General features: G+C 39.1%; 2 non-coding genes across 2 annotated transcripts; one reads left to right on the forward strand and one right to left on the reverse strand.

Annotated features, from left to right (window-relative positions):
• Positions 1-4,399: 4,399 nt before the first annotated feature.
• Positions 4,400-4,507, reverse strand: LOC112731533 (small nucleolar RNA R71). The gene has a single exon (XR_003167307.1). It is a non-coding gene; the product is annotated as a small nucleolar RNA R71 (small nucleolar RNA).
• Positions 4,508-12,887: 8,380 nt separating this feature from the next.
• Positions 12,888-12,991, forward strand: LOC112731140 (small nucleolar RNA R71). Its single transcript, XR_003166931.1, has one exon. It is a non-coding gene; the product is annotated as a small nucleolar RNA R71 (small nucleolar RNA).
• The last annotated feature ends 7,187 nt before the right edge of the window (positions 12,992-20,178 follow it).

Genomic DNA, 20,178 nt, shown 5'->3' on the forward strand with positions numbered 1-20,178 from the left:
ATTCATATTGAAGTGCGAATGGATATCTTAGATAGGAACACGCATGTTTGAATGGAAAACAGAAATACTTGTATTAATTCATCGAGACACAGTAGAGCTCATCACCCCCAACAATGGAGTTTAGAGACTCATGCCGTCAAAAGGTACAAATTTCAGATCTAAAATGTCATGAGATACCAAATAAATCTCTAAAAGTTGTTTAAATACTAAACTAGCAACCTAGGTTTACAGAAAATGAGTAAACTATGATAGATAGTGCAGAAATCTACTTCTGGGGCCCACTTGGTGTGTGCTGGGGCTGAGACTTAAGCTTCTCACGTGCCTGGGCTGTTTTGGGCGTTCAACGCCAGGTTGTAACCTGTTTCTGGCGTTGAACTCCAACTTGTAACTTGTTTCTGGCGCTGGACGCCAGACTGCAACATGGAACTGGCTTTGAACGCCAGTTTACATCATCTATCCTTGAGTAAAGTATGGACTATTATATATTGATGGAAAGCCCTGGATGTCTACGTTCCAACGCAATTGAGAGCGCGCCATTTGGATTTTTGTAGCTCCAGAAAATCCACTTTGAGTGCAGGGAGGTCAGAATCCAACAGCATCATCAGTCCTTTTTCAGCCTGAATCAGATTTTTGCTAAGCTCCCTCAATTTCAGCCAGAAAATATCTGAAATCACAGAAAAACACACAAACTCATAGTAAAGTCTAGAAATGTGATTTTTAATTAAAAACTAATAGAAATATACTAAAAACCAACTAAATCATACTAAAAACTAAGTAAAAACAATGCCAAAAAGCGTATAAATTATTCGCTCATCACTAGGCCATTGCCGCTCCTACTGCATGGTTGGAGGCATCACACATAATTTTAAATTGCTGGCTCCAGTCTGATCCTCTCACAATTGGAGCTTGAGTCAGGGCGATTTTCAGCTTATCAAACGCTTTCATGCAATCTTCACTAAACTCGGACTCAATATCTTCCTGTAGCAATCTGGATAAAGGTAATGCTACCTTACTGAAGTCCTTAATGAATCTCCTGTAAAAACCTGCATGGCCTAGGAACGAACGGACTTCCTTCACGGAGGAGGGGTAAGGTAAACTAGAAATGACATCTACCTTTGCTGGATCTACTGAAATACCAGTTTTAGAGACAACATGTCCTAGAACAATCCCTTGTCTTACTATAAAGTGACATTTATCAAAATTCAATACAAAGTTTGAACTGACACACCTGTCTAATACTCTAGCTAAACTATCCAAGCAAAGTCAAACGAATCACCATATACGCTAAAATCATCCATAAATACTTCCATACAGTTCTCAATAAGATCTGAAAAGATACTCATCATGCATCTTTGGAAAGTAGCAGGTGCATTACATAAGCCAAAAGGCATTCTTTTATAAGCATACGTTCCAAAGGGGCATGCAAAAGTAGTCTTCTCCTGATCCTCAGGAGCTATATGAATTTAAAAGTAGCCTGTATAACTGATGAGCGGATAATTTATACGCTTTTTGGCATTATTTTTAGTATGTTTTTAGTAGAATCTGGTTACTTTTAGGGATGTTTTCATTAGTTTTTATATTAAATTCACATTTCTGGACTTTACTATGAGTTTGTGTGTTTTTCTGTGATTTCAGGTATTTTCTGGCTGAAATTGAGGGACTTGAGCAAAAATCAGATTCAGAGGTTGAAGAAGGACTGCTGATGCTGTTGGATTCTGACCTCCCTACACTCAAAATGGATTTTCTGGAGCTACAGAACTCAAAATGGCACGCTTCCAATTGCGTTGGAAAGTAGACATCCAGGTCTTTCCAGCAATATATAATAGTCCATACTTTGTCCAAGTTTAGATGACACAAACTGGCGTTCAACGCCAGCTCTCTGCCCAATTCTGGCGTCCAGCGCCAGAAACAAGTTGCAAAGTGGAGTTCAACGCCCAAACTGGCACAAAAGCTGGCGTTCAACTCCAAGAATGACCTCTCCACATGTAGACTTTAAGCTCAGCCCAAGCACACACCAAGTGGGCCCCGGAAGTAGATTTATGCATCAATTACTTACTTCTATAAACCCTAGTAGCTAGTTTATTATAAATAGGACTTTTTACTAATGTATTAGACATCTTTTGATCATCTTTGGATTATCTTATGATCCTTTGATCACGTTTTGGGGGCTGGCCATTCGGCCATGCCTGGACCTTTCACTTATATATCTTTAACGGTAGAGTTTCTACACTCCATAGATTAAGGTGTGGAGCTCTGCTGTTCCTCAAAGATTAATGCAAAGTACTACTGTTGAAGCATGTTGAAGCCTGGCTGGCTGTAGGGCATGTTAGGCGTGTCATGTCTGAGTTACATACTAAAGCTTGGCTGGCTATTAAGCCATGCCTGACCCTTTGATTGGAGCTTTAGTCTAAAGAGCATAAGATTCCTGGAATTCATATTAAAAATTTTGGAATCCTTATTTTTTTTTTTCAAAATGATTTTCGAAAAAAAAATTAAAAGAAAATACAAAAAAATCAAAAAATCATAAAAATAAAAAATATTTCATGTTTCTTGTTTGAGTCTTGAGTCAAGTTGAAAGTTTGGTGTCAATTGCATATTCATCTTGCATTTTTCGAAAAATTCATGCATTCATGGTGTTCTTCATGATCTTCAAGTTGTTCTTGGTAAGTCTTCTTGTTTGATCTTGATGTTTTCTTGTTTTGCATCTTTTCTTGTTTTTCATGTGCATTTTTGCATTCATAGTGTCTAAACATGAAAGATTTCTAAGTTTGGTGTCTTGCATGTTTTCTTTGCATATAAAAATGTTCAAAAATAAGTCTTGATGTTCATCATGACATTCAAGGTGTTCTTGGTGTTCATCTTGACATTCATAGCATTCTTGCATGCATTCATTGTTTTGATCCAAAATTTTCATGCATTGCATCATTTTTCATGTTTCACTCTCTCATAATTAAAAATTCAAAAATCAAAAAAATATCTTTCCCTTTTTCTCTCTTAAAAATTCGAAAATTAGATTTGACTTTTTCAAAAATTTTAAAAATCTAGTTATTTTTATGAGTCAAATCAAATTTTCAATTTAAAAATCTCATCTTTTTCAAAAATCAAATCTTTTTTATTTTTCTTAGTTATTTTCGAAAATTTAAAAAAAATATTTTTCAAAAATATTTTTCTTATTTTTATATCAAATTTTCGAAAATAACAATAACAATTAATGTTTTGATTCAAAAATTTCAAGTTTGCTACTTACTTGTTAAGAAAGATTCAAACTTTGAGTTCTAGAATCATATCTTGTGATTTCTTGTGAATCAAGTCATTAATTGTGATTTTTAAAAAATTAAATTTTTTTCAAAACTAATTTCAATCATATCTTTTCAAAAATATCTTTTTATCTTATCTTTTTCAAAATTTGATTTTAAAATATCTTCTCTAACTTCCTAACTTCTTATTTTTTCAAAATTTGTTTCAACTAACTAACTAACTTTTTGTTTGTTTCTTATGTTTTTCAAAACTACCTAACTAACTCTCTCTCTCTAATTTTCGAAAATATCTTCCCCCTTTTTCAAAAATTCTTTTTAATTAACTAATTATTTTAATTTTTGATTTTCGAAAACTACTAACCTTTTTCAAAAACTATTTTCGAAAATCACTAACCCTTTTTCAAAATAATTTTCGAAAATTCTTCTCCCTTATCTCCTTCTATTTATTTATTCATCTACTAACACTTCATCTCACCCAAATTCGAACCCCCTCTTCCATCTGTGTTCGAATTTCTTCTTCTTTTTTTTCTTCTATTCACACAGGGACCTCTATACTGTGGTAAAAAGGATCCCTATTATTATTATTATTTTTCTGTCCCTCTTTTTCATATGAGCAGGAGCAAAGATAAGAATATTCTTGTTGAAGCAGATCCAGAACCTGAAAGGACTCTGAAAAGAAAACTAAGAGAAGCTAAAATACAACAATCCAGAGATAACCTTACAGAAATTTTTGAACAGGAAGAGGAGATGGCAGCCAAAAATAATAATAATGTAAGGAGAATGCTTGGTGACTTTACTGCACCTAATTCCAATTTACATGGAAGAAGCATCTCCATTCCTGCCATTGGAGCAAACAACTTTGAGCTGAAACCTCAGCTAGTTTCTCTGATGCAGCAGAACTGCAAATTTCATGGACTTCCATCTGAAGATCCTTTTCAGTTCTTAACTGAATTCTTGAGATCTGTGATACTGTTAAGACTAATGGAGTAGACCCTGAAGTCTACAGGCTCATGCTTTTCCCTTTTGCTGTAAGAGACAGAGCTAGAGTGTGGTTGGACTCTCAACCCAAAGACAGCCTGAACTCTTGGGATAAGCTGGTCACGGCTTTCTTAGCCAAGTTCTTTCCTCCTTAAAAGCTGAGCAAGCTTAGAGTGGATGTTCAAACCTTCAGACAGAAAGAAGGTGAATCCCTCTATGAAGCTTGGGAAAGATACAAGCAGCTGACCAAAAAGTGTCCTTCTGACATGCTTTCAGAATGGACCATCCTGGATATATTCTATGATGGTTTATCTGAGCTATCAAAGATGTCATTGGATACTTCTGCAGGTGGATCCATTCACCTAAAGAAAACGCCTGCAGAAGCTCAAGAACTCATTGACATGGTTGCTAATAACTAGTTCATGTACACTTCTGAGAGGAATCTTGTGAATAATAAGACGCCAATGAAGAATGGAGTTCTTGAAATTGATACTCTGAATGCCATATTGGCTCAGAACAAAATATTGCCTCAGCAAGTCAATATGATTTCTTAGAGTCTGAACAGAATGCAAGCTGCATCCAACAGTACTCAAGAGGCATCTTCTGAAGAAGAAGCTGATGATCCTGAAAACCCTGCAATAGCAAAGGTAAATTATATGGGTGAACCATATGGAAACACATATAATCCATCATGGAGAAATCACCCAAATCTCTCATGGAAGGATCAACAAAAGCCTCAACAAGGCTTTAATAATGGTGGAAGAAACAGGTTTAACAATAGTAAACCTTTTCCATCATCCACTCAGCAATAGACAGAGAACTCTGAACAAAATACCTCTAATTTAGCAAACTTAGTCTCTGATCTATCTAAGGCCACTGTGAGTTTCATGAATGAAACAAGGTCATCCATTAGAAATTTGGAGGCACAAGTGGGCCAGCTAAGTAAAAGGATCACTGAAATCCCTCCTAGTACTCTCCCAAGCAACACAGAAGAAAATCCAAAAGGAGAGTGCAGGCCATTGAATTAATTACCATGGCCGAACCTGTAAGGGAGGGAGAGGACGTGAATCCCAAGGAGGAAGACCTCCTGGGACGTCCAGTGATCAATAAGGAGTTTCCCTCTGAGGAACCAAAGGAATCTGAGCCTCATCTAGAGACCATAGAGATTCCATTGAACCTCCTTATGCCATTCATGAGCTCTGATGAGTATTCCTCTTCTGAAGAGAATGAGGATGTTACTGAAGAGCAAGCTGCCAAGTTTCTTGGTGCAATCATGAAGCTGAATGCCAAATTATTTGGTATTGAGACTTGGGAAGATGAACCTCCCTTGTTCACCAATGAACTAAGTGATCTGGATCAACTGAGATTGCCTCAGAAGAAACAGGATCCTGAAAAGTTCATAATACCTTGTACCATAGGCACCATGATCTTTAAGGCTCTGTGTGACCTTGGTTCAGGAATAAACCTCATGCCCCTCTCTGTAATAGAGAAACTGGGAATCTTTGGGGTGCAAGCTGCTAAAATCTCATTAGAGATGGCAGACAATTCAAGAAAACATGCTTATGGACAAGTAGAGGACGTGTTAGTAAAGGTTGAAGGCCTTTACATCCCTACTGATTTCATAGTCCTAGATACTGGGAAGGATGAGGATGAATCCATCATCCTAGGAAGACCTTTCCTAGCCACAGCAAGAGCTATGATTGATGTGGACAGAGGAGAATTGATCCTTCAAATAAATGAGGACAACCTTGTGTTTACAACTGAAGGATCTCTCTCTGCATCCATGGAGAGGAAGCATAAAAAAAGCTTCTCTTAAAACAGAGTCAACCAGAGCCCCCACAGTCAAACTCTAAGTTTGGTGTTGGGAGGCCACAACCAAACTCTAAGTTTGGTGTTGAACTCCCATATCCAAACTCTAAGTTTGGTGTTGGGAAGTCTCAACAATGCTCTGAATATCTGTGAGGCTCCATGAGAGCCCACTGTCAAGCTATTGACATTAAAGAAGCGCTTGTTGGGAGGCAACCCAATTTTTATTTATCTAATTTTTATTTTTCTTGTTCTTTCATGTTTTATTAGGTTCATGATCATGTGGAGTCACAAAATAAATATAAAAATTGAAAACGGAATAAAAAACAGCAGAAGAAAAATCACACCCAGGAGGAAGACCTTACTGGTGTTTAAACGCCAGTAAGAAGCATGTTTTGGGCGTTCAACACCAGAACAGAGCATGGTTCTGGCGCTGATCACCAGAAATGGGCAGCATCTGGGCGTTTGAACGCCAGAAATGCACCCTGGAGAAGAGCTGGCGCTGAACGCCCAGAACAAGCATGGTTCTGGCGTTCAACGCCAGAAATGGGCAACAAATGGGCGTTCAACGCCCAGAACAAGCACCAATCTGGCGCTGAACGCCCAGAGTTGTGTGCAAGGGCATTTTGCATGCCCAATTTGGTGCAAGGTTGTAAATCCTTGAACACCTCAGGATCTGTGGACCCCACAGGATCTCCACTACCTCCACTTACTTCTTCTCACCCCTCTTTCACACAATCACATAAACACTCTTCCCCAAAACCCTTCACCAATCACCTCAATTTCTCTTCCCTATCACCACTTCACCACTCACATCCATCCACTCTTCCCCATAAACCTACCTCATAAACTCCACTTACCTTCAAAATTCAAAATCAATTTCCCACCCAAACCCACCCTATATGGCCAAAACCTTACCCCCCCTCCCTTCCCTATACATAACCCTCCATTCTTCCTCATTTTCACACAACACAACCCTCTTTTCTCTTCTTGGCAGAAACACACCTCCCCCCTCCTCTCCATACTTTCTTCTTCTTCTTCATCTATTCTTTCTTCTCTTGCTCGAGGGCGAGCAACATTCTAAGTTTGGTGTGGTAAAAACATAGCTTTTTTGTTTTTCCATAACCATTAATGGCACCTCAAGAAAGAGGAAAGGGAAGACAATTGCTTCCACCTCTGAGCCATGGGAGATGGAAAGATTCATCTCACAAGCCCATCACTAAGAAAAGGATGGAGCAAACAAGAGAGCACATTCATGGATCTCAACAGGCACATGAAGAAGCTCATCATCAAGAAACCCCTGAGATACCTCAAGGGATGCACTTTCCTCCACAAAACTATTGGGAGCAAATCAACACCTCCCTAGGAGAATTAAGTTCCAACATGGGACAACTAAGGGTGGAACATCAAGAGCACTCCATCATCCTTCATGAAATAAGAGAAGATCAAAAAGCAATGAGGGAGGAGCAACAAAGACAAGGAAGAGACATAGAAGAGCTCAAGGACATCATTGGTTCCTCAAGAAGAAAACGCCACCATCACTAAGGTGGACTCATTCCTTGTTCTCACTTTCTATTTTTCATTTTCTATGTTAAGTGCTTATCTATGTTTGTGTCTTATTACATGATCATTAGTAGTTAGTAACTATGTCTTAAAGTTATGAATGTCCTATGAATCCATCACCCCTCTTAAATGAAAACTGTTTTAATTCAAAAGAACAAGAAGTACATGAGTTTCGAACTTATCCTTGAACTTAGTTTAATTATATTGATGTGGTGACAATGCTTCTTGTTTTCTGAATGTATGCTTGAACAGTGCATATGTCTTTTGAAGTTGTTGTTCATGAATGTTAAATATGTTGGCTCTTGAAAGAATGACGACAAGGAGACATGTTATTTGATAATCTAAAAAATCATAAAAATGATTCTTGAAGCAAGAAAAAGTAGCAAAGAACAAAGCTTACAGAAAAAAAAAATAGCGAAAAAAAATAGAAAGAAAAAGAAAAAGCAAGCAGAAAAAGCCAAAAGCTCTTAAAACCAAGAGGCAAGAGCAAAAAGCCAGTAACCCTTAAAACCAAAAGGCAAGGGCAATAAAAAAGATCCCAAGGCTTTGAGCATCAGTGGATAGGAGGGCCTAAAAGAATAAAATCCTGGCCTAAACGGCTAAACCAAGCTGTCCCTAACCATGTGCTTGTGGCGTGAAGGTGTCAAGTGAAAACTTGAGACTGAGCGGTTAAAGTCAAGGTCCAAAGCAAAAAAAGAGTGTGCTTAAGAACCCTGGATACCTCTAATTGGGGACTTTAGCAAAGCTGAGTCACAATCTGAAAAGGTTCACCCAATTATGTGTCTGTGGCATTTATGTATCCGGTGGTAATACTGGAAAACAAAGTGCTTAGGGCCACGGCCAAGACTCATAAAGTAGCTGTGTTCAAGAATCATCATACTGAACTAGGAGAATCAATAACACTATCTGAACTCTGAGTTCCTATAGATGACAATCATTCTGAACTTCAATGGATAAAGTGAGATGCCAAAACTATTCAAGAGGCAAAAAGCTATAAGTCCCGCTCATTTAATTGGAGCTATGTTTCATTGATAGTTTGGAATTTATAGTATATTCTCTTCTTTTTATCCTATTTGATTTTCAGTTGCTTGGGGACAAGTAACAATTTAAGTTTGGTGTTGTGATGAGCGGATAATTTATACGCTTTTTGGCATTGTTTTTAGTATGTTTTTAGTAGAATCTGGTTACTTTTAGGGATGTTTTCATTAGTTTTTATATTAAATTCAAATTTCTGGACTTTACTATGAGTTTGTGTGTTTTTCTGTGATTTCAGGTATTTTCTGGCTGAAATTGAGGGACTTGAGCAAAAATCAGATTCAGAGGTTGAAGAAGGACTGCTGATGCTGTTGGATTCTGACCTCCCTGCACTCAAAATGAATTTTCTGGAGCTATAGAACTCAAAATGGCGCGCTTCCAATTGCGTTGGAAAGTAGACATCCAGGGATTTCCAGAAATATATAATAGTCCATACTTTACTCAAGTTTAGATGACGCAAACTGGCGTTCAACGCCAGCTCTCTGCCTAATTCTGGCGTCCAGCGCCAGAAACAAGTTGCAAAGTGGAGTTCAACGCCCAAACTGGCACAAAAGCTGGCGTTCAACTCCAAGAATGACCTCTCCATGTGTAGACTTCAAGCTCAGCCCAAGCACACTCCAAGTGGGCCCCGGAAGTGGATTTATGCATCAATTACTTACTTCCGTAAACCCTAGTAGCTAGTTTATTATAAATAGGACTTTTTACTATTGTATTAGACATCTTTTGATCATCTTTGGATTATCTTATGATCCTTTGATCACGTTTTGGGAGCTGGCCATTCGGCCATACCTGGACCTTTCACTTATGTATCTTTAACAGTAGAGTTTCTACACTCCATAGATTAAGGTGTGGAGCTCTACTGTTCCTCAAAGATTAATGCAAAGTACTACTGTTTTTCTATTCAATTCAACTTATTCCGCTTCTAAGATATTCATTCACACTTTAACCTGAATATGATGAACGTGACAATCATCATCATTACCTATGAACGCGTGCCTGACAACCACTTCCGTTCTACCTTAGATTGAATGAGTGTCTCTTGGATCTCTTAATCAGAATCTTCGTGGTGTAAGCTAGATTGATGGCGGCATTCATGAGAATCCGGAAAGTCTAAACCTTGTCTGTGGTATTCCGAGTAAGATTCTGGGATTGAATGACTGTGACGAGCTTCAAACTCACGATTGCTGGGCGTAGTGACAGACGCAAAAGGAGGGTGAATCCTATTCCAGCATGATCGGGAACCTCAGATGATTAGCCGTGCTGTGACAGAGCATTTGGACCATTTTCACAAGAGGAGGGGAAGTAACCATTGACAACGGTGATGCCCTTGCATAAAGCCAGCCATGGAAAGGAGTAGGATTGATTGGATGAAGGCAGCAGGAAAGTAGAGGTTCAGAGGAACGAAAGCATCTCTATGCGCTTATCTGAAATTCTCACCAATGATTTACATAAGTATTTCTATCCTTAGTTTATTATTTATTTTCGAAACCTCCATAACTATTTTATATCCGCCTGACTGAGATTTACAAGGTGACCATAGCTTACTTCATACCAACAATCTCCGTGGGATCGACCCTTACTCACGTAAGGTTTATTACTTGGATGACCCAGTACACTTGCTGGTTAGTTGTATCGACAAATTATGAATTGAGAGTAGAGTACCAAGTTTTTGGAGCCATTACCAGAGATCACAATTTCGTGCACCAATAACCATCTAAAAAGCAATAATGGGATTTACCTGACAGGCGATCGAGCATTTGATCAATAAATGGCAAGGGGTAATGATCCTTGTGAGTAGCTTGGTTGAGACGCCTATAGTCAATGCAAACCCTCCATGAATTCTGTACTCTAGTTGTCAGGAGCTCTCCATGTTCATTCTTCACTATTTTGACTTCAGACTTCTTGGGCACCACTTGTACTGGACTGACCCATTCACTGTCTGAGATGGGGTAAATGATATCTACTTCAAGTAGCCTGGTCACTTCTTTCTTGAAAACTTCTAAGATGGTTGGATTCAATCTTCTTTGGGGTTGACGGACAGGTTTTGATTCCTCTTCTAAATATATTCTGTACTTACAAACTTGAGGGCTGATGCCTACTATATCCGCCAAGCTCCTTCCAATTTCTTTCTTGTGCTTTTTCAGCACACTAAGCAGTTGCTCCTCCTGTTGAGAAGTGAGTTCCCTTGCAATGATGACTGGGAACTTCTGATTATCCTCAAGGTAAGCATACTTGAGGTGTGGAGGGAGGGGTTTCAATTCCAATTTCTGCTCATGGCTAGGTTCTGGATCATCCGGGGCTATTGGTAATGGTAAGGTGTCTTCATTATGTTCAGAGGGTGTCCCCACACTTGGACCTTGCTCCATGTTCTTCTCTTCTAATTCTTCTTGGTGAACTTCAGCTATAGTTTCATCAATGATGTCGCACTGGAAGATAGAATGATCTTCCGGAGGGTGCTTCATAGCTTCATTTAAACTGAAACTTATTGTTCTACCATTTATCTCAAAGGAGTAAGTTCCTGATAATGCATCCAGCTTGAACTTCGAGGTTTTCAGGAATGGTCTTCCAAGCAAGATTGATGATGGTCTTCCTGAGTCATTAGGGGGCATTTCCAGGATATAAAAGTCAATAGAAAATGTGAGCCCTTTAATGCTCACTAATACATCTTCAACAATTCCAACTACTGTAATAATGCTTTTATCTGCTAACACAAAATGAGCTGCCGACCTTTTTAAGGGAGGGAGCCTTAGAGTATCATATATAGACAACGACATTATACTAACACATGCTCCTAAGTCACACATGCAATAAGAAAATATTACACCTCCAATGGTATAGTTAACCATGCATGGACCTGGATCACTACATTTTTCAGGTATACCTCCCATTAAAGCAAATATAGAACTACCTAAAGGGATAGTTTCTAATTCATTAATTTTCTCTTTATGAATGCATAAATCTTTCAGAAACTTTGCATATTTAGGTATTTGCTGAATAACATCAAAAAGGGGAACAGTTACCTCAACCTTTTTGAAAATTTCTACCATTTTGGGATCAAGTTCTATTTGCTTTCTGAATTTCCTTGCAAGGTGTGGGAATGGGATAGGGATGGCGCCATTTGCAGCTTCTGCATCCTTTGGTGCATCATTCCTTTGCTGAGCTACTTCTTCTTCAACCTTGTCTTGCACTTCATCTTCCTCTTCAGCATCTTCCATTTCAGCATCTTCTACTTCCACTGAGTCTTCAATTGGTGCGTGTTCTATTGGGTTTGGCTCCTCCTGATTCCTCTCTGGCAGTGTGGTTCCGGACCTCAAAGTGATAGCGTTGATGCCACCCTTGGGGTTAGGTAAGGGTTGAGAAGGAATTCCACTGGAGCTTAAAGGTTGGTTAGTGGAAGTGGGTAATGAATCTATCCGGGCTGCGAGAGCTTGTAAAGTGCCATTCAAACCATTTAGAGTGGAGTTAAGTGTAGTCTGCATGTCTTGTTGTCCTTGTGCAAGAGAACGAAGCATCTCGTCATTTGATGAGGAAGTAGGATAAGTGATCTAAGGTACTTGTTGTTGGTTTTGCTGGTGTCCTTGTGATTGTCTTAAGTGAGGAACTCTGTAAGGTTGGTTCTGATTCTGCTGTCTGTTGTTGTTATTCCACCTCTGGTTTCCATTGTTGTCTCTGCCTCCTCTATTATAGTTGTCTCTCCAGCCATGGTTGGAATTTTCCCTCCAACCTTGGTTGGAGTTTTCCTGCCATCCTTGGTTATAGTTCCCACCTTGGTTGTGGTTGCCGCCTTGTTGATTATATCCTTGATTCGGGCGGTCATAAAAGTTATGAGTTGCTGCCACAGTATTATCTTCTTGTTGGAGCTGCGGACATTCATCCGTATAATGACTATAATCAGCACATATGCCACATACTCTTTGGGGAACTAACTGTTGGCTTTGCTGTGGTGGGAAAGGCTGAGCTTGTTGTTGTTGATTCAACTGTAATTACTTCAGTAGGTTGGTCATTTCACATATACTCTGTGTAAGAGCAGAAGTCTCAGTGCTAGAGGAAACTTCTGCAACAGCTTTTGAGTGGGTGCTCCTGTGCCTGTGATTCCTAGTAGCCTCAGCTAAGTCACTGATCAGTTGCCATGCTTCATCTGCGGTCTTGTACTTTTTCAGAGAACCATTACTAGCACCATCTAGTGTAGTCTTATCCCGAGGCTTCATGCCTTGAGGGAAATAGCTGATCAACACTAGCCTGTCAATCATGTGATGGGGGCATGCGTCCAGAAGGTTTTTAAAACGCTCCCAGTACTCATAGAGAGTTTCTGATTCACCTTGAACAATGTATGAGATCTCTTTTCTCAATCTATCCGTAACTTTAGCTGGAAAGTATTTTTCAAGAAATTCTCTCCTGAGCGTATCCCAGTTAGTAACAGTCTCTTCAGGTTGGGAGTAGTACCACTCCCTCGCCTTTCCCTCAAGAAAAAACGGGAAGGCAGTTAACAAAATAGAAGTTTCATTCGCACCCTGACGCCTAACAGTAGAACAGGCTGTCTGAAAATCCCTGAGGTGCTTGATGGGCTCCTGAGCAGGTAAGCCATGAAACTTGGGCATCAAGTTGATTAGTGCTGTCTTCAGTTTAAAATCTGCAGCCAGAGTTGGATGAAGCACTTGATACGGCTGCATTGTAAAATCTGGGGCTCCAGCTTCCTGGAGAGAAATCCTCCTAGGTGCTGCCATTCTACCTGCACGTGAATTAACTGAATCAGTAGTAAAGGAGCTTGTTTCGCTCTCAGATGGCAGTTCAGATTCGCCTTCAGATGAGACTGGTGAATCGATAACAATCACTTCACCACCCTCAGAGGCTAACCGACATCGAGCTCGCCTAATACATGAAATAGTTCTTTCAATTTCAGGATCAAATGCGGCTAAGCTCGGATCAGGCAGTGAACGCGTCATTCAATGAAAGAAACATATAGCTCATGGTAAAAATAAAAATAAAATATGCAAATAAAAATATGTACACTAATTAATAATTTAGCACATAATTGTAACTCCCTGGCAATAGTGCCAAAAATTGGTGCGCGGTAGAAGTTAGGCCAATTAAGAGATTATAATATAATAGAACAGCGTTGCAAGTATAGCTCTTAACCAGCTAAAATCCACCTCACCAATTTAGAAGAGTGTCACAAAAATTTAGAATAGAAAAATACTGGGAGTATGAGTCCCAGGTCGTCTCCCAACGAGTTGAGAGAAAGGATGCTATTTTATTAATTAGGAATTTTCAAGAGTTTTGAGAGTTGAATAATGAGCAATTAAATAATTGTAAATTAAAGCAACAAAAACTAAGAATGATTATTAATATTCTAGATAAAAAGTCTTGACTGGGGGAATGGTTAATTGGAAGTTCTATCCTTGTTGGGATCTCCTAAGTGTAGTATTAAAAAGGTTGTTGTTTTCACTTAGTTAACCCTTACTAAATAAAGGAAAGTCAAGTGATTGAGCTAACTCTTATTCGCAAATCCTAGTCCTCTCCCTTGGAAAGGTCTAGCGTTAGTAAATACAGAACTAGCCAACAATTTCCAGTTTAAACAACACTTAAGCCTTCCAACTCAAGTGTCTCCTTTTAATCAACCCCCATGTCAAGTATGGAGTCTACTCCATTGACATGAATATAACGCTCATAAAAATAATAGAAGAAGACATGATAAATTAAATAAAATAGGGATTCAAAATTAATTAATAATAAAAGTAATCCTTCGCACTAACAATTCATGAAAATAATCCAATTACTACTTTAAACAAGAATTAAGAATATGGAATAAATAAAAGAGTAAGTAAGGAAACAAACTAGAATAGTATCTTCAATGGAGGTAATGACTCTTCAATATCCAAAAGCAAAAGTAATAAACTGGGAATGTGAAAAGAGAACCTAGAGGAAGAGTAATTCACTCTAGATTTGAAATCTAAAAACCTAGAAACTATCCTAATGAGAATGTATCAATATATCTAGAATTGGATAAAGAGGTGTAAAGTTGTGTGTTGAGTCTCTGCATGTTCCCCGGCTTTATTATGTGTTTCTGGGCCGAAAACTGGGTAAAAACGCGGCCTGAAATCGCCCCCATCATTTTCTGTTAATTTTGCAGATCGCGCAGGTCACGTACGCGTCGTCTACGCGTTCGCATCATTCAGCGATTTTCCTTGTCACGCGTACGCGTCGTCCACGCGTTCGCGTCATTTGTGCAGACTCCAATTCACACGTACGGGTCAGGCATGCGCACGCGTCACTGCAATTTTCTCCATTCCACGCGCTCGCGTGAGCCATGCGCACGCGTCAGTGTTCACTGGTCATCTCCTTAGTTTCTTTTGTTCCTTCCATTTTTGCAAGCTTCCTCTCCATTCTCTAAGCCTTTCCTGCCCTATGAAGCCTGAAACACTTAACATACAGATCACGGCATTGAATGGTATAAAGGAGAATTAAAATACATAAATTAAATTTCTTTAGGAAGCAAGTTTTCAATCATAAAACAATACTAGGAAGGAAAATGTAAAATCATGCAATTAGTATGAATAAGTGGGTGAAGACTTGATGAAACCACTCAATAAAACACAAGATAAACCATAAAATAGTGGTTTATCAAGCTACCGCACGGCTAATCATCTGTCGGTTCTCACTAGCGTTGGAATAGGATCTCTCTATCCTTTTGCACACTGTCACTGTGCCCAACATTCGCGAGTTTTGAAGCTCGTCACAGTCATCCCTTCCCAGATCCTACTCGGAATGCCACAGACAAGGTTTAGACTTTCCGGATATCAAGAATGCTGCCAATTGGTTCTAGCCTATACCACAAAGGTTCTAATCTCCCGGACTCGGTCCGTAGATCAGAGACCCAAGAGAATATACTCTGGCTGTCGTCTAATGACTACGTTGAGCATCATGTAGACCGCTTGTGGTTGTCAGGCACGCGGATCTTGGCTAAGCGAGTAACGAAGATAGTGGGTGATTGTCACGGGTCACCCCTTCATTCTGACTTAACTGAATTAAGTACGAGAGTATATCTTGGAGAAGAAGTAAGTGTGAATCGAAAGAGAAATAATAGTACTTGCATTAATTCATGAAGAATAGCAGAGCTCCGCACCTTAATCTAAGAGGTGTAGAAACTCCACCGTTGAAAATACATAAGAGAAAGAGGTTTAGGCATGGCCGAATGGCCAGCCTCCAAATGTGAAAAATGGCATAAGCTAGATGCGAATACAATAGTAAAAAGTGCTATTTATACTAAAACTAGTTACTAGGGATTATAGAAAATAAGTAACTAAGTGCAGATAGTGTAGAAATCCACTTCCAGGGCCCACTTGGTGTATGCTTGGGCTGAGCATTGAGCTTTACACGTGAATAAGCCATTTCTAGAGTTAAAGGCCAGCTTGGATGCCAGTTTGGGCATTTAACTCCAGTTCTGGTGCTAGTTCTGGTATTATACGCCAGAAAAAGGTCTCTGGCTGGCGTTTAGACGCCAGTTTGGGCCACCAAATATCAAGTAAAATATGGAATATTATACATTGCTGATGCATGGAAAATTTGTCTTTCAACAAATTCCCCTTCGGCAAGTGTACCGAATTGTCGTCAAGTAAAACTCACAAAAGAGTGAGGTCGAATCCCATAGAGATTAACGGATTAAGCAATCAATGGTTAATTGATTATTCTAGTTAGACGAATCATATTGGAGTGATAAGCAGCAAGGAAATGTAAATTGCATGAAAGTAAAGAAAGCAATAAAGTGCAGAGAAGTAAAATGGCAAGAAAATAAAATGTAAGAACTAAAAAATAAAATGATCATTGGGATCAAGAGATATTGCAATCCTCCGGATCCAGTTCATTCTCATCTCTTCCTCAATCAATGCATTCATTGATCTCCTTGGCAATCTTAATTGATCAAATTCCAATTTCTTAGAATTCAATCTCTCAAATCTTGATCAATAGCCAATTCCTTGGTCAATTGCTCATGAGAAGAGATGAAGTATGGTCACTGATTATACCACATGCATTTCCCAAATCAAGTGTTGGAAGGATTATAGTCACATATCCATCCACACCCAATTTGGTCCAGCATGAGAAAGCATTTCTAGCATGATCTCTTCATTCCTCTTTCAAGGTTCAGAAAAGATCCAAGTATGAATAGTTTCTTTTCCAAGATAACTACCCAATTGGATGAAGATCAAAAGCTCTCTAGTAAAATCAAGAGAAAAGAAAGAAGAAGAAGAATAAGAACTACACTTAATCCATTGAATCACAATAGAGCTCTCTAACCCAATGTAAAGAGTTAGTTGATCATTGCTCTACAAAAATAGAAAAGAAAGAAAGTGCAGAAAAATAAAGATGAAGATTCAAACTGAAATTGAAAATTCAAAATTCATAAATGAAAATTATAACTAAAAGAAAGAGAAGGAAAAGTGTGTGAGGGGAGGGAGTCCAAAGACCCCTCTCTAATCCCCTATTCCAGGATTTCCAGTCCCCCCTTTCCCAGATTGTTTTCAATGTAAAGACTAAGGCCTTTATATAGGCTCTCCTAAATTACAAAATGAAATTAAAAGCAAATTACAATTAAATGAAAATTCCTATTCTAGATGCTTCTTGTGGTCTTGATTGGTTGACAATTGTGGGCTTGCTTGCTTGGGCTTTGAAGTGGACTTGAGAGAGAGTGAGTCAAGTTAAGGTCCAAGTGCTAAAGTTAGTGCTAAAGTTAGCCACACTAACGCTACAAGTGTGGCGTTAGTGCTAAGGTTATTGTGGCTAACGTTGCACTTGCTGCCCGGTTGGTGTTTTTGGGGCTTAAAAGATGCCTCTTGTTTGTGCTCCAATTTCATGCCCACTATAGATTATTATATATCGTTGGAAAGCTCTGAATGTCAGATTTAACGCAACTGGAATCACCTCAATTGGACCTCTGTAGCTCAAGTTATGCTCCTTTGAAGTGGACATGGTCGCTGGTATAGTTGTCAGCGTTAATGAAAAACTTGAGTGCCAATAACGCTAGCAATTAGGGCTTCATTATTGCCGGTTTCTGAAGCTCAAACTTAGTGTCCACCCCATACTATTATATATTGTTAGAAAGCCCTGGATGTCTACTTTCCAATGCCTTTGGAAGCGCATCATTTGGAGCTCTACAACTCGAGTTACACTTCTTGGAAGGTGAAGAGGTCAGCTGGCCTTACTACAGGTTGATACCATGTTCATCTTTACACTTTCGGGGCAGGTTTTCTCCCTCAAATTTAGTGTCAACCATATAGTGCCATATATTCTTGGAAAGCTCTGGATTCCTACTTTTCAATGCCACTGGAATCACCTCATTTGGAGCTTTGTGGCTCAAGTTATGCGTCTTTGAAGAAGGCATGGTCAGGCTGCCAGGTGGGACTTTTGCCCACGTTAACTACCATGTTAACTAAGTTAACGTGGGAGTTAACGTGGCTCATAGTGGCTTGTGTGGGCTCATTCCAACGTTAGTGACAATGTTGGGTGTCACTAACGTTGGTGATCACCTCCCTTCTTCACGTTAGCTTCCACGTTAACTAGGTTAACGTGGGAGTTAACGTGGCTTATTGGGGCTTGTGTGGGTTCCTTCCAACGTTAGTGACAATGTTTAGTGTCACTAACATTGTCGACCACCTTGTTTCTTCATTTTAGCTTCCACGTTAATTAGGTTAACGTGGGAGTTAACGTGGCTTATTGTGACTTGGCCAACGTTAGTGATAAAGTTGAATGTCACTAACATTGGCTTCCCCTTTACTTCTTAACGTTAGAGGCCACGTTAACTAAGTTAACGTGGCAACTAACGTGGCCACTTATGAGCTTGGTCTAACGTTAGTGATAATGTTAAGTGTCACTAACGTTGGCTCCATTTCCTTTCTTCAAAGTTAATGCCACTAACTTTTCTCACTAACGTTGTGGCTTTCCTTCCTTCCACGTTAGTGCCCACGTTAGTGTAACTAACGTAGCCACTAACGTGGCTCTTCTCTTTTTCTTTTGGCCTGAAATCAATCAAAGAAAGTGCATCAAAGTCTTGCTCTTAATCATGGGATCATGCATCATCCAATTTATCATTAAATTCATGCAAAATCCTCATGAAATCATGTAAAGTGCACAATGTATGCTTGAATCAAGATGTAAGTGAATATCTACCCAAAACTAGCTTATTTCCTAAGGAAATACATGAAACTACCCTAAAAATAGTAAAGAAAAGGTTAGTGAAACTGGCCAAAATGCCCTGGCATCACAACACCAAACTTAAAGCTTGCTTGTCCCTAAGCAAGTACTGGAACAAGAGAATGATGAATGGAATGCCAAGAGAAATGAGTCATTCTTGTGGAAGTCATGTCCCTGGTTTTATGGTGGTTTCATGCATAGCAACTTAGGTTCATTCCTAGCTTTCAGACCTTTATCATGTCCTAGAATACTCACTGTGATTGCATCCCATGAGACTTTTATTCATTGATCCTTTTGTTGTCATTTCAGGGCTTATTTTTGTTCTTAGGCTAAGTGCTCTGTAAGGGGGCAACTCTTTAAAATAAGCTTTCAGCCAACACTTCCGAACCAGTTGGTTCAAGGTGCTAAGTGTTGAAGCACCCCTAAGGACTTACTTGCTCAAGTCTCTCCCCCATACATACACACCACAGGAATATAGTTTATTTATTTTCTTTTCTTGAGACCTTGGTGTCCAGCACCTCTTTGGGTTACTAAATGCTCTGTAGTGAGGGTTACTCTTGATAGTGGACTTTCAGCTGATAATCTCGAGTTAGTTACCAAGTTACCAAGTGATAAGGCACCCCTAAGAGCTTATTCATCCAAGTAGATCCCTCACACAGGAGCACCACAGACACATGCCTCAAGATTAAAACCATTGGTGCCTAGCCTTATTGCTTACTCTTTTTCTTTTATTTTTCAACCTTTATTGTTCCTTCCCTTTTTCTTATTAGGATCTTCTTATTTAGCTAGTTTCATGGGGTGTGTCTCAGGCATAGTATTCCTGACAGATAGTTGTCTTCCCACCTTATGGTTGAACCAACTTAGCTAACTTATGACCACACCACAAACTCAGGAACTTACTCCATGGTATGAACTCTACTCTGGTCTTTTATAAAACACTCATTCTCTTTTCATTTGATTCAAAAGGGACAAGCATACTAGTAAGCAAAGTAAGGATGCAGTAATGACATTCAGACTAGAAAACATAGCCTTAATCAATAAAAAGTTTAAAAGACAGAATTGACATGCTTATTCACAAGGAGAAAGCACACATACATACAAAGAACATAGAAGACAATCATGCAAATTAAAGTGCTGGAAATAAGTAAGAGGAGAAATGAACTTTACCACCTTGTATTTTATCTTCATTGTTGTTGCCCTTTTCCTCCTATTCTTCCCCTTTCCACACCAGACATAGAATGATTGCTTATACTCAAGCAACAATTAAAACAATGGTGACGGGATCCATGATGGATCATGAATGTCTTAGAATGAAGTGTGAGTATGCATGTGTTTCAGCAAGCAAGGTTAAGGA

This window comes from Arachis hypogaea, chromosome 12 (assembly GCF_003086295.3).
Source record: "Arachis hypogaea cultivar Tifrunner chromosome 12, arahy.Tifrunner.gnm2.J5K5, whole genome shotgun sequence".
Lineage (NCBI taxonomy): Eukaryota > Viridiplantae > Streptophyta > Magnoliopsida > Fabales > Fabaceae > Arachis > Arachis hypogaea.